The 11,741-nt window shown below is 36.7% G+C and overlaps 1 long non-coding RNA gene across 1 annotated transcript; it reads left to right on the plus strand.

Moving 5' to 3' along the window:
• Positions 1-7,578: 7,578 nt before the first annotated feature.
• LOC122148570 lies at positions 7,579-11,123 on the plus strand. The gene is made up of 3 exons (XR_006162457.1): positions 7,579-7,753; positions 7,909-7,975; positions 9,929-11,123. It is a non-coding gene; the product is annotated as an uncharacterized LOC122148570 (long non-coding RNA).
• Positions 11,124-11,741: the final 618 nt, after the last annotated feature.

Raw genomic sequence — 11,741 nt, forward strand, 5'->3', positions numbered from 1 at the left:
CATCCTCATCTTTTTCTTACAGCTGCCACTGTTTTTTATGTGTTAAGTTTTGTTTGAGAAAAGTAATTTTGCAAAATCACTGGTCCATCTGTAAATTTACCAACTCAGTGACCATTATACACATTGTGGGGTTCTGTGCTAGACTAACTGAGACTTGTCATGGCACTTGTATACTGTTGTTGTTCTCTCGTTGGTCTGATTGCTTCTATTGTTCTCATTTGTAAGTCACTTTGGAAAAAAGCGTCTGCTAAATGATTAAATGTTAATGTTAAATATTTGTCTCGTGTAGCCAGACCTTCAGACTGAAGGTCTGGAATCTATGGCAGCTTTCATTGGCCAAGGCCCACCCGTGAGGCCGTTTGACTGACATGTCAAACAACCAATTACAGTTCGTTTCATTCATCGTCACATTCTGAGGCTTGGAAATGTTGCCACAATAACAGACCGGTGTGTAAAACTCTCGGACATATTTTAAAGATTCTATGCTGCAAACTTTAAATAACTCACAAAAATCCAAAAATCCAGCATTTAGTTGATCCTGATAAGAACTTGTTGTCACAGTTGTAAACATTAGGATTTCTTCTTTCGTGAGGGGGTTTGGCGCCACGGTATCTTTGTTTCCAGGCGGAACATTAAAAAACGCTACACACACGCCTTGCGGAAATCCTGTAGAATTCAACCAATTTGATGACGACTTTGACACTCCTAAAGTGTTTCCACTTTTGTGTCCCGTATACCTCAGACATTTAGTAACGTTGTTACTTACATTAAACCAGCTGCTGCCAATCTAATGATATTATCCATTGTCCCAAAAAGCAATTATTTGAATGACAATTTGCATAATATTACAGTTTGTTATGTATTACATTGTGTAACCAATATTGGATGTCCAAATTACGTCATAAGAACAAAAAGACATTGAAAAGATGTCTTTTGGATGTACCATAGCTTAGTGGGAAAGTTTGTGTTATGATTATTCTGTTACATTGCTTAATGGTTTGCTCTGTTGCTAAATCATTCAAAAATGCTTTAAATCACAAACCGAAATCATTTATTATTATTATTATTATTATTAACACTACAAGGTGAAACATAAAAGTAGAAACTGTGCAAGAATGTTAAAACAAATCTTTGATGCAGATGAAAATCATTATGACTCAATGCTGATGTTGGGGAAGTCGTGGCCTAATGGTTAGAGAGTCGGACTCGCAATCCAAGGGTTGTGAATTCGAGTCTCGGGCCGGCAGGAATTGTAGGTGGGGGGAGTGCATGTAAAGTGCTCTCTCCACCCTCAATACCACGACTGAGGTGCCCTTGAGCAAGGCACCTAACCCCCAACTGCTCCCCGGGTGCCGCAGCATAAATGGCTGCCCACTGCTCCGGGTGTGTGTGTGTTCACTGCTGTGTGTTTGCACTTTGGATGGGTTAAAAGCAGAGCACGAATTCCGAGTATGGGTTCCCATACTTGGCTGTATGTCACGTCACTGTCACTGATGAACCAATCAAATTTGTGTTGGTCAAGTTGTGAAATCAGCAGCTTTGCAGTGCTTTCACAGTGTTGTAGTTCTAGTCTACAAATTTATAATAAGTATTTTTTTGTTTTGTTTAACATTTTAATAACAAATGTCTAAATAGACTATAGAGTAATTTGTACATTTCCATGTACAAAAAAGAGGGCTAAAATTCTTAGACAAGGGGAACACATGACAAAACCAAACAATGAGAACATGACATGCAACCAAGGAACCAAGGCACATGACATGATTACAGGAGGAGCAAGGAAATACATGACATACAGGAACCATGACAGAGAACAACAAAACAAAAGACATGAAAACCTAAATGTGAACAAAACCCAAAACAGACATGTAATTTTTTTCCCTGATGACATACAGTTACATAATTTACAACACACTTTTTGGACATGGCACACCCCACGCATCATCTAACGACCCTTCTCAAGTCCTATAACATTCCCAGCCATCAGTAATGATCTTGGAGCAGTGAGAGGGTTAAACTGCCCCTGTGTAGCCAGTGCCCAAAGGGTAGTGGACAAATTTGATCAGAGGAATACATTGGGTTCAGGGAACATATGTGTGACTGGGAGGGCATCCTGGCAGAGTGGTTTCAGAGGCATTGGCTTTAGAGATTTATTTACTGAGGGACCATTGAATTGGATTCACTATCAGGTTAGTAGGGATCGCAGGTTCATATTTCTCTGGGGGAACCTACAAATCTCAGCCTTGAGGATGAGCTGGAATTCTCGCAGTCATTGAAGGACTTCAAAAATGTGCTGATGATTTTCGGCCATGCTCCAGGAGTACACCAGGATGTCATTGATCAACCATGGGTGTCAAACTCAATTTCTGGAGGGCTGGAGCCCTGCAGAGTTTTGTTCCAACCCTTATACAACACACATACCATGTAATTTTCAAATAAACCTGAAGGACTTGATTAGTTGAATCAGGTGTGTTTAATTAAGTTTGAATCTAAACTCTGCAGGGCTCTGGCCCTCCAGGAATTGAGATGGACACCCCTGATCTGGACCAACACAAAGTGGTGGAGGTACAGAGTCAATGAACAGGAGGACTGAAACAGAGACAGAAGGAGTCAGTACAATAGAGGTGTGTCACAGTTGTTGGGTTCACTTAGGCCCCATTTACACTGCATGGTTCAAGTGACCCAATTCCGATTTTTTCCTCTCATGTGGCACAGATCGGATATGACCGGTGAACGTGTAAGCAGGAAAAAACCACATGGATTCCAATTTTCTCAGATCATATTCAGGCCTCATTCATATGTGGTAATAAATCGGATATGAATCGGATACGTGCATTTGCGTGTGCCATGTAAGCAGACAAATCGGATATTCCCCAGTAAATGCGAGTCATACGTCATTAAAAAAAGTGACATCAACTGAGATCACATGACTTATTATAGGCGCGATGGAGGACGAAGGATACACACAGTGGAGCAATGCAGAGGTTTCATGTCTTTTAAGTCTTTGGGGCGAAGAGATAACCCTGCATTTTTGCCTGCACTGTTACAGAAATAAATCCGTGTTTGAAGACATTTCACAAGATATGGGGAGGCATGGTTTAAGCGCTTTTTTCTCCGCCGTACGAGACCAATGTTTTGTTGATTTTTTTTGTTGACTTTTCAAAATATTGTGGAAAGCAAAACACTGTATAATTTTATTTGCATCTGCATCCATTGTATTTCGTGCTGTTTTACTTCCTTTTCCGGGTCAGAACGTCTATGTTTGGTAGTTTCAGCAGTGTATAGTGTAAATGCAAAAATCGGATACGGGTCACTTTTAAAAGATGATGTAAGCAGGTCGTCAAAAAAATCGGATATAGTCAGAAAATCGGATTTGGGTATAAATGCAGCCTTAGGCCGGGTTCACACCACAAGCTGCAGCAGAGCAGAAGCAGCGCGTTAGCAGCAGGTAGGCAGAGCGGAAGCAGTGCGCGGCTATTTTGCTTTCACACCGGCAGCGGAGGCAGCACGCAACTGAACAGCGGATTTTGGTCAGAGTACTGTCAATTGGTTCCAATTGAATCAATTTTGTTTTTTCTTGTAAAGAACAATAATTCTTAAATTTCACACATTGGTTTTATGTAGTCAACACATGTTTTCTGCTGAACATTCCAATGTATTAGAGGAAAGTGGCAGGCTTTTGAGGTTGCGGTGAACCTACAAATAAAAGTAATTACACATACATAAACAAAAAAAAAAATAAAAAAAATAATAATAAATATATATATTATCAAATATATATATATATTATCCGAATTATATTTATATTAGCTCTTACCTCCATAAAAAACTCTTTTACATGTTGATACACAGAATATCTGACACATCAAATACATACATTACCCATCATAAAAAGCTTATAGATAATTCATAAATGTATACGGCAAACTTCTTAACAGAGACGATGTAAATGAGCAAACTCTCGAAAATAGAAAAAAAGACGCAGTTCATAGATGTCTATACTGTAGCTATGTGTGCTAGGCCTATATTAATCTATGCTATTTGCCTATCTATATTGAGTTGTTTGCTCGTGTGCCAGCGAAAGCGTCAAAAACACTATAAAATTACTTACCATCTGCACTAAGAGCCACTGAACATCCGTTCTTCTGCCAATATATAGGCCTAGTTATAAGAATACAACTACTACTAATAAATCTCTAAGGCTAAACTAGCAGTATAAATTATTTAAAGTTGTTTTTGTATTTCGGCCAAAAAGTTTGGATAGAACTGTAAGTACTTTGACAGATTTTGGTAAATATCTATATATATATATATATATATATATATATATATATATATATATATATAGAAAAAAATAGAAAAATATGTGAATTAAAATATCATACATTTTTTATGTAATTTGCTAAAAACACAGTAGATATCATTAATGCAAATTTTGGGGAAAATTTACTTTTTCGTGTCAGTACATGTGTATTTTGCCCATGATCATTGTCACTTTATCTTCTATACATATTTTTAATATTAATTTTCTTTCCTAACATACTCCAGTTCTTGTTAAAACATCTTAGATGTGCTTATTTTGTGCATTTAGAGCACTTTTTGTGTGAAATCATATTTATTTTGTCCATCAAAGGTGTACTTTCACTTTAACTGAGCATCAGCAGCGCAGCAAAAATAGACCCAGCGCCGAAACGATCGCGGCACTGCTGCTTCTGCTCTGCAACGCTCTGCCGCGCAGCCTCTGCGTGCGGTGTGAACGCTCTCATCTGTTAACATAGGCACCGAAAAAAATATGTGCTGCTTCTGCTCTGCTGCAGCTTGCGGTGTGAACCCGGCCTTACTCATCCGTGCGTGTTATGGGTGCGTTAGTGGGTGTGTGAGCTGTGATCAGTTTCAGCTGCAGCTCATTATCAGGCTCTATTTAAGGAGAGCTAACCCTGTCTTGTTTGTCAGCTCCTAGTGTCAGTTGTCCTGTCTGGCCGATGCTTCGCATGGTTTCTGATCGCTTGTCTCCGGGTTGGAATTCCTGCTCCGCCATCTTCAGTGAGGTTGCGCTACCTTGCCACGGAGCCGGACACGATCTTCCTTGCCCTACCATTGTCTGTTGAGACTCTCAATCAAGCATTGATTTTACCGCAATTGAATCCTATCTCTTTTGTGTCGTGACAAGGTGTGTGCTCATGTTGCCATAGTTTTTGTGGTCTGGTCTTTCATAATGGAATTCCAGACTCAAAACACAGGTAACCGTTTAAATCAGGTATTTTATTGCAAGGATGCTGCAAGGACCCCAGAACTGGTATACAGAATAATGTTGTCAAAGTTGATATAATGATAGATGAGTAACAGTCCTACTTTGATACCAGGATTGGGAGAGATCACACCTCTAAACTGATGCCAGTGAGTTTACAGCAGTGTCAGGCTTTAAAGGGAAACAGGTAACCCAAGGAGATAAAGCAGCAGGGAAACTTCACAGAGGATATCAGAGAATATTGTTTGGAGGTTAGTAGAGTGTAAGTACTCCATGGTCGTGAGCGAGACCAGACAATGTTTGAGTGAATGTTGCATGCTTAAATCCTGTGAAGTCCTTAAATCAGGTAATCTTCAGCATGTTTGCCATTTTGGATTTATATAATATAATTTTAGAGTTTACATCGGGGGGGATGTTTTATGAGAGAAGTCACTGAAAAATTTGTGTAGCATTTGGACCAATCAGACACACAATTGTTCATTAGATTTAACAAATCAATTATTCATTAGATTAACAAATAATTACAGACCCCTCACCCAACAACTATACTGGGTGCCATGATTACAGCAAATCCAGGGCTAACCTGAGGAGGGGCATCAAAAAGGCCAAGTACTGCTAAAGATAGAGGAATACTTTTCCAATTCTGACCCCCAACACATGTGGCAGGGCATCCAGGTCATCAGTGACTACAAGCCAAGCAACTTCACTCCAACGGTCACAGACGTTTCCTTCCTAAATGAGCTAAATGACTTTTATGCTCGTTTCGACAATGACAGCAAGGAGAAGTCCACCAAGATCACACTCTCAGCAGACCACCAACCCCTCAAACTCACCTCTACAGATGTCTACACTGCATTGAGCCGGATCAACGCACACAAGGCTGTTGGCCCCAACGGCATTCCTGGACGTGTGTTAAGGGCATGTGCAGAGCAGCTTACAGGGGTCTTCACAGACATTTTCAACCTGTCCCTCACCCAAGCAATTGTGCCAACATGCTTTATTTATTTTTATATTTTATGTCTTTCAGTTCAAGCACATTTAATACAATTACACAAATGAACATGTCCCTTGAAGACATCTTTTTTTTCTTTTTTACCAGTTATCATTCCTCATTTTTCTTTCTACTTTCTCTTCCTTCACATTTTTCTTTGTGATAATACCCATCACAAAAGCTTAAAGAAAATAAATAAATATAATAGTAATAATAATAATAATAATAATAGTTAGAACAATAACCACTACATACCTAAATACTTTTCCATATGAAAAAAAAATAGAGAGAAAAAAAACATGAACATATTCATATCAAACTCTTATAATGACACCTAAATCCTAATAAGTAATTCAAATAATATTAAGACTAATTAATTATAATATTAATTAAATTAAAAGGGAGGTGGAATTATATAAAGGTAATTGATATGTATTCCTTTATTTTATAATTTATACTTTGATTTTAAAGGGACCCATATCTTTTCAAAATGTATACTTTTACTCTTAATTTCATGTTATCCTCTCCATCAGTGGCGGACTGGGACAATAAATCAGGCCGGGAATTTGACTCCACCCCAGGCCACCTCTGTTGGTGCAGTCACCACCACCCAATTCATGTGTCCACCAGACTGCTAAACTTGTAGGCTAACCCTGTTAGTTGATGTAACATGTAGACTACCATACATAATATGAATGGATAAATAAATAAACCCTCAAAAACTCACTAGGAATACACCATCTATATCATCTTTCCCTGAATCCCTCTCTCTCTCTCATTTTACAAAATCTAGTTTCTCTGCTATATGAAATAAGCACTTTCAATAATCTATATTAATTGTGCGGCCATCAATTGTATGTCCCCATGATCACAGTCCTACTACTGGTGATCTTATAAATCATAAAAGCACATATTGTTCTAAGAGTATAGCCAGCATGTTTAGTTTTGCTTATAGCTTAACCTTTACCGAAAGGTTCCTGCTCTGACTCAAAAGCTGAACTGTCCACCCCCTTTTGTTTAACAGCAGGAGCACTTGGAGCACTAGTGCTACTGTTGCTTCCTTCGTCACCTTCAAAATAAATAAATAAACATTGTAGACTAGACTAGACTACATATTGTTGGCTAGAAATGGAAAATAAAAATTTCTGGTCAAATTTGGCACTAAAAAAATACTGTGTCCCCATATGTAAAACAGTGTGCTAGTTTGTCATAAAGATGCTCTTTAGATGAAAGCGTCTGTCTGCCAAATGATAACGTAAATATAAGGGGTGGAACAGTTCAACTTTTTCACGGTTAGGTTTGTTTCACACACTAAAATATTTCCAGACTTTTACAATATTTAACTGTGTTTTTTTACAGTAAAATACTGTTTTTATAGTTTTACTGTAATATCACAGTAATGCAGATTCGCTCACTGACTATTAACTATCTGCTGTGATATGACAGCAAATTACTGTAAAAATACCTATTCAGCTGAGAACGAAGGCGCCATCTTCAGTCTGGCTACTTTACATGTAAGTATGCTCTCTCTTCAAAAAAAAGAAAATATTCTTCTTCCAAAAAAATAGTAATGTAATCGTTTAACCTATTTGAAATTATTTCATAACGTTCCAACAGCGAAAATTCCGTACTTTAATAAGTCTGACATAATATCCTCTCTTTGATCCAGCTCACGACGACACGACAGGACGCAGGAATATTCTCTTGGCACTGACGATGCTATCTGATGTATAAAGGTAAGTGACGAGGTAAATAAAAAGTGCATATAGTTAAAACAAAAATGGATCTAAGCAGTTATTTATGCGATGTTAGAGATCTGGCTATCTAGCAAGTTAGCGTTTCATAGTGGTGGTTGAAAATCCCTGACATTGGCATGAAAGCAGCCGAAAAAAATGACCTTAAAAACTTAGAAAAGTGCTTTACAGCAGTTGTTTATGATGAATTATGTTTTTATTACCAAGTTTTGTTAAAGGACGGCTTGCAATTTTTTTTTTAATGATCCTATGTTTTGTGCAATTATTTTAAGTGAACGTAATCAAAATTTATTAAGTCTTTGGAGAGAGGTGAATAATCTTGAACAACTTTTTTTGGTGAAAGAAAAAATAGGCTAGTCTCTAGTGCATGGCTAACTTTACAAAGTTTGAACTTGAAGAATGGGCGGGATGTCCCAGGGTAGCTCGACACGGTCATCCATTTTGCATTATCACTGTGAACTTAGAAGACGACGCACACGAGAAGTTCTGCTGAGATATTATTTTCCGTGTTGACTTTATCTTTACTTCAGTTATTGCTTCAGAGGTAAAATGTACTATTTCTGTCGTTGTACTTTTATTATTTGCATTTTAAAATTGTATTCTTTCATGTAGACTTTCGTATCTGAGTGAAAAAAAAGTGTGTCATCATCCATTTTGAATAGCTATACCTAATTCCTGTGAATTTCAATTCAAAGACAACGCACATGCCACGAAAAGATCATTTTTGAGAGATTCTTGACTGTAACTTTACTTCGGTTGCACTTCATAGGTAAAATAGACTAATCCATCTTTGTACTTTTATTATTTGTGTTTTAAGAATGTGTTTATTTTTCCCGGTCGATCTTCGTATAGGATATCTGGAAAAAATGCAGTGTCATCATCAATTTTGAATAAGTCCTGTGAACTTTAATTCAAAGACGACGCGCGCATCGAACATCTCATTTTTGAGAGATTCTTTAACTTTAATGTTAACGTTCGGTTGCACTTCATAGGTAAAATGGACTAATTCCGTCTTTGTACTTATATTATTTGTGTTTTAAGAATGTGTTAATTCTCCCCGTCGATCTTCGTATAGCTAGGATATCTGGAAAAACTGTCATCAATTTTTAATAATTCCTGTGAACTTCAATTCAAGTTCAAAGACGGCGCACGTGCAACGAAAATATATTTCTGAGAGATTATTTGCGATTCATTCAATTCATCAACAGCATATTATAAACAATGTAAACAGTGCTTATTAAAGGAACAGTTCACCCAAAAAAATTTAATTTGCTGATAATTTATAGTTTATAGTTTATATCTTCATCAGAATAGAATTTATTATTTTTAGGGTTTCATTTCAGGCTAAAGTGAATGGAGCATCCAATGATTGAATGACAATCCAAAATACAAATATAAATTATCAGCAAATTTTAATTTTTAAGTTAACCATTTCTTTGAGTACTGCACATTATTACAAACTGCTCTGAAACCACGAGTCATGAATGAACTCAAACCTGGTGGATGTGCAACAGTTTTCACTTTCAAACGTGCAATTGCATGTCTTTAAACTGTCACTTTTTGAAGTTTAATAATCCCATTTCACTGTATATCATGACTCCTGTCTTTCCGTCCATAAAATTAAGACTGTTTTTAAAACACCTTGGGTAAGAGGTACTCATTCCTGTTTCTGGATATCTACCTTCCTGCAGAGTTCAGGCTGATCCAACAAAAGGTAGATATCCAGCTACAGGAATGAGCACCTCTTTACCCTAAGGTGTTTTGCATGTGCTGTTGTGGTCAGCAAATAGCAAATTAGAAAAACTAAATGGATTATTGAAAAATAATCAGTGTAAAATATATTCTAATGTTAGACTGTATTTTCAAATATATAACAAAAATAGGGAATCTCTCAGACTTTGAAATGTTTTTTTTGTTTGTTTTTTGTGGTCTTAGGTGCTTCCTGGGCATCAACCCTGATACAGGATCTAAATCCAAGAAGAAGCAGGGAGGCATCAATCAGCAAGTTTGTTCTCTGCTGCGCAAACTTGTGGATTTTGAATGGATGGCAACATGATCAGATTTTGTGTTAAAGGAGAACTCCGGTCAATTTTAACATTGAGCTCATTTTTTTGTAAATTTGGAGTGCTGTCAATACAGAGAACAACAACAAAAATCGGTGTTGCCTACACTTGTTATCCTCTTTTTAAAATTTGCACCCTGTTGACTTCAATGGGGCAATGTTTAAACCTGCTTTTAGCCTCTTAACATCCTTGATGTGTCATTACAAGTGCACAGCCAATGTGAGTGATTCCTTCAGAGTGAACACAAGTGAATCTGATTGCAGTAGATGTGAAAAATATGAATAAAAATGAAGTTTTTGTTTAGTATATGTTTAGTTACCTATGATCACGCGCGTGAACTCGACAATCAACTACTTTGGACTTCAACCAAAAACAGGATGTAAATACAGGTATGAGCGCTGGCCGAATTAACTTCATTTTTATTCATATTTTTCACATCTACTGCAGTCAGATTCACCCGTGTTAACTCTAAAAAAATTCACTCACATTGGCTGTGCACTTGTAATGACACATCAAGGATGTTAAGAGGGTAAAAGCAGGTTTAAAATATTGCCCCATTGAAGTCAACAGGGTGCAAATTTTAAAAAGAGGATAACAAGTGTAGGCAACACCGATTTTTGTCGTTGTTCTCTGTACTGACAGCACTCCAAATTTACAAAAAAATGAGCTCAATGTTAAAATTGACCGGAGTTCTCCTTTAAGTATGTACTCGCATGAAACCTGTGTGTTGGGGCTTAGGTTACCATGTTATTTGTTTTAATGGTATTACTTTTTTCATTTGCTCTGGTCATTGTTGGCTCTCTCCGTTTTTACTTGCCATATCGCCACTGAATATGTTGGACTGCCCTTCTGGTCAAGACCTTCACTTCTACCTATTGTTTTGGTATTTACCTCTAGCTGTGTTTTTTGGAATGCCATCTCGTTGCCAACTCTTGCCCGTTGCCGACTCTTGCCCGCTGTTATGCAATGACTCTTGCAACGTTTGTTATGATATTGTTGTATCAATTTTATTGAAAATAAAATCAATTGTGGAAACTGTTGTTTAATCTTTTTTTTACTACTTTTATGTCATATTGCAATACTGTATTAAATTGTAAGTTTACAGTTAATTACTGGCTACTAATTGCATTACTTTTACAGCTGAAACACAATAAATTACTGTTCAAGTTACAGCTGATAACTATATTTATACAGTTATGCACTGTGAAATTACAGTAATGATGTGATATCAATAACTGTGAAATGACTGTACACAACTGTCATTTTACTGTAATTTACATTAAATTTCTTACTGTAAATTACTGTGAAAGTAATGCAATTAGTAGCCAGTAATTTACTGTAAAATCACAGCAGAATTAGAGTCACTGTTTCCCTACCGTTGTATGTGCTATGTTTATGGAAAAACGATACTTTCAAAAAATATATATTTTATCATATTATTAAGAATATTCTAACTACAAGCAACAGCACAAATAAATACAATAGAGTAAAGCTACAAATAAAATAAACTGACTTTCAGGGTTTTTTTTTTTAGGTAGGTATAGCATAGTTTTTAGGTACATAAATTGAATAAAGTAATAAAATGTAAAACAGCATTGCATTTTGGACTACAAATTAAAAATAAATCTTTATTAAAGTTACAAAAGCTTTTCAATCAAGAGCAGTGAGTGATTTCTTTGTTGTTG

This window comes from Cyprinus carpio, chromosome A18 (genome assembly GCF_018340385.1).
Source record: "Cyprinus carpio isolate SPL01 chromosome A18, ASM1834038v1, whole genome shotgun sequence".
Lineage (NCBI taxonomy): Eukaryota > Metazoa > Chordata > Actinopteri > Cypriniformes > Cyprinidae > Cyprinus > Cyprinus carpio.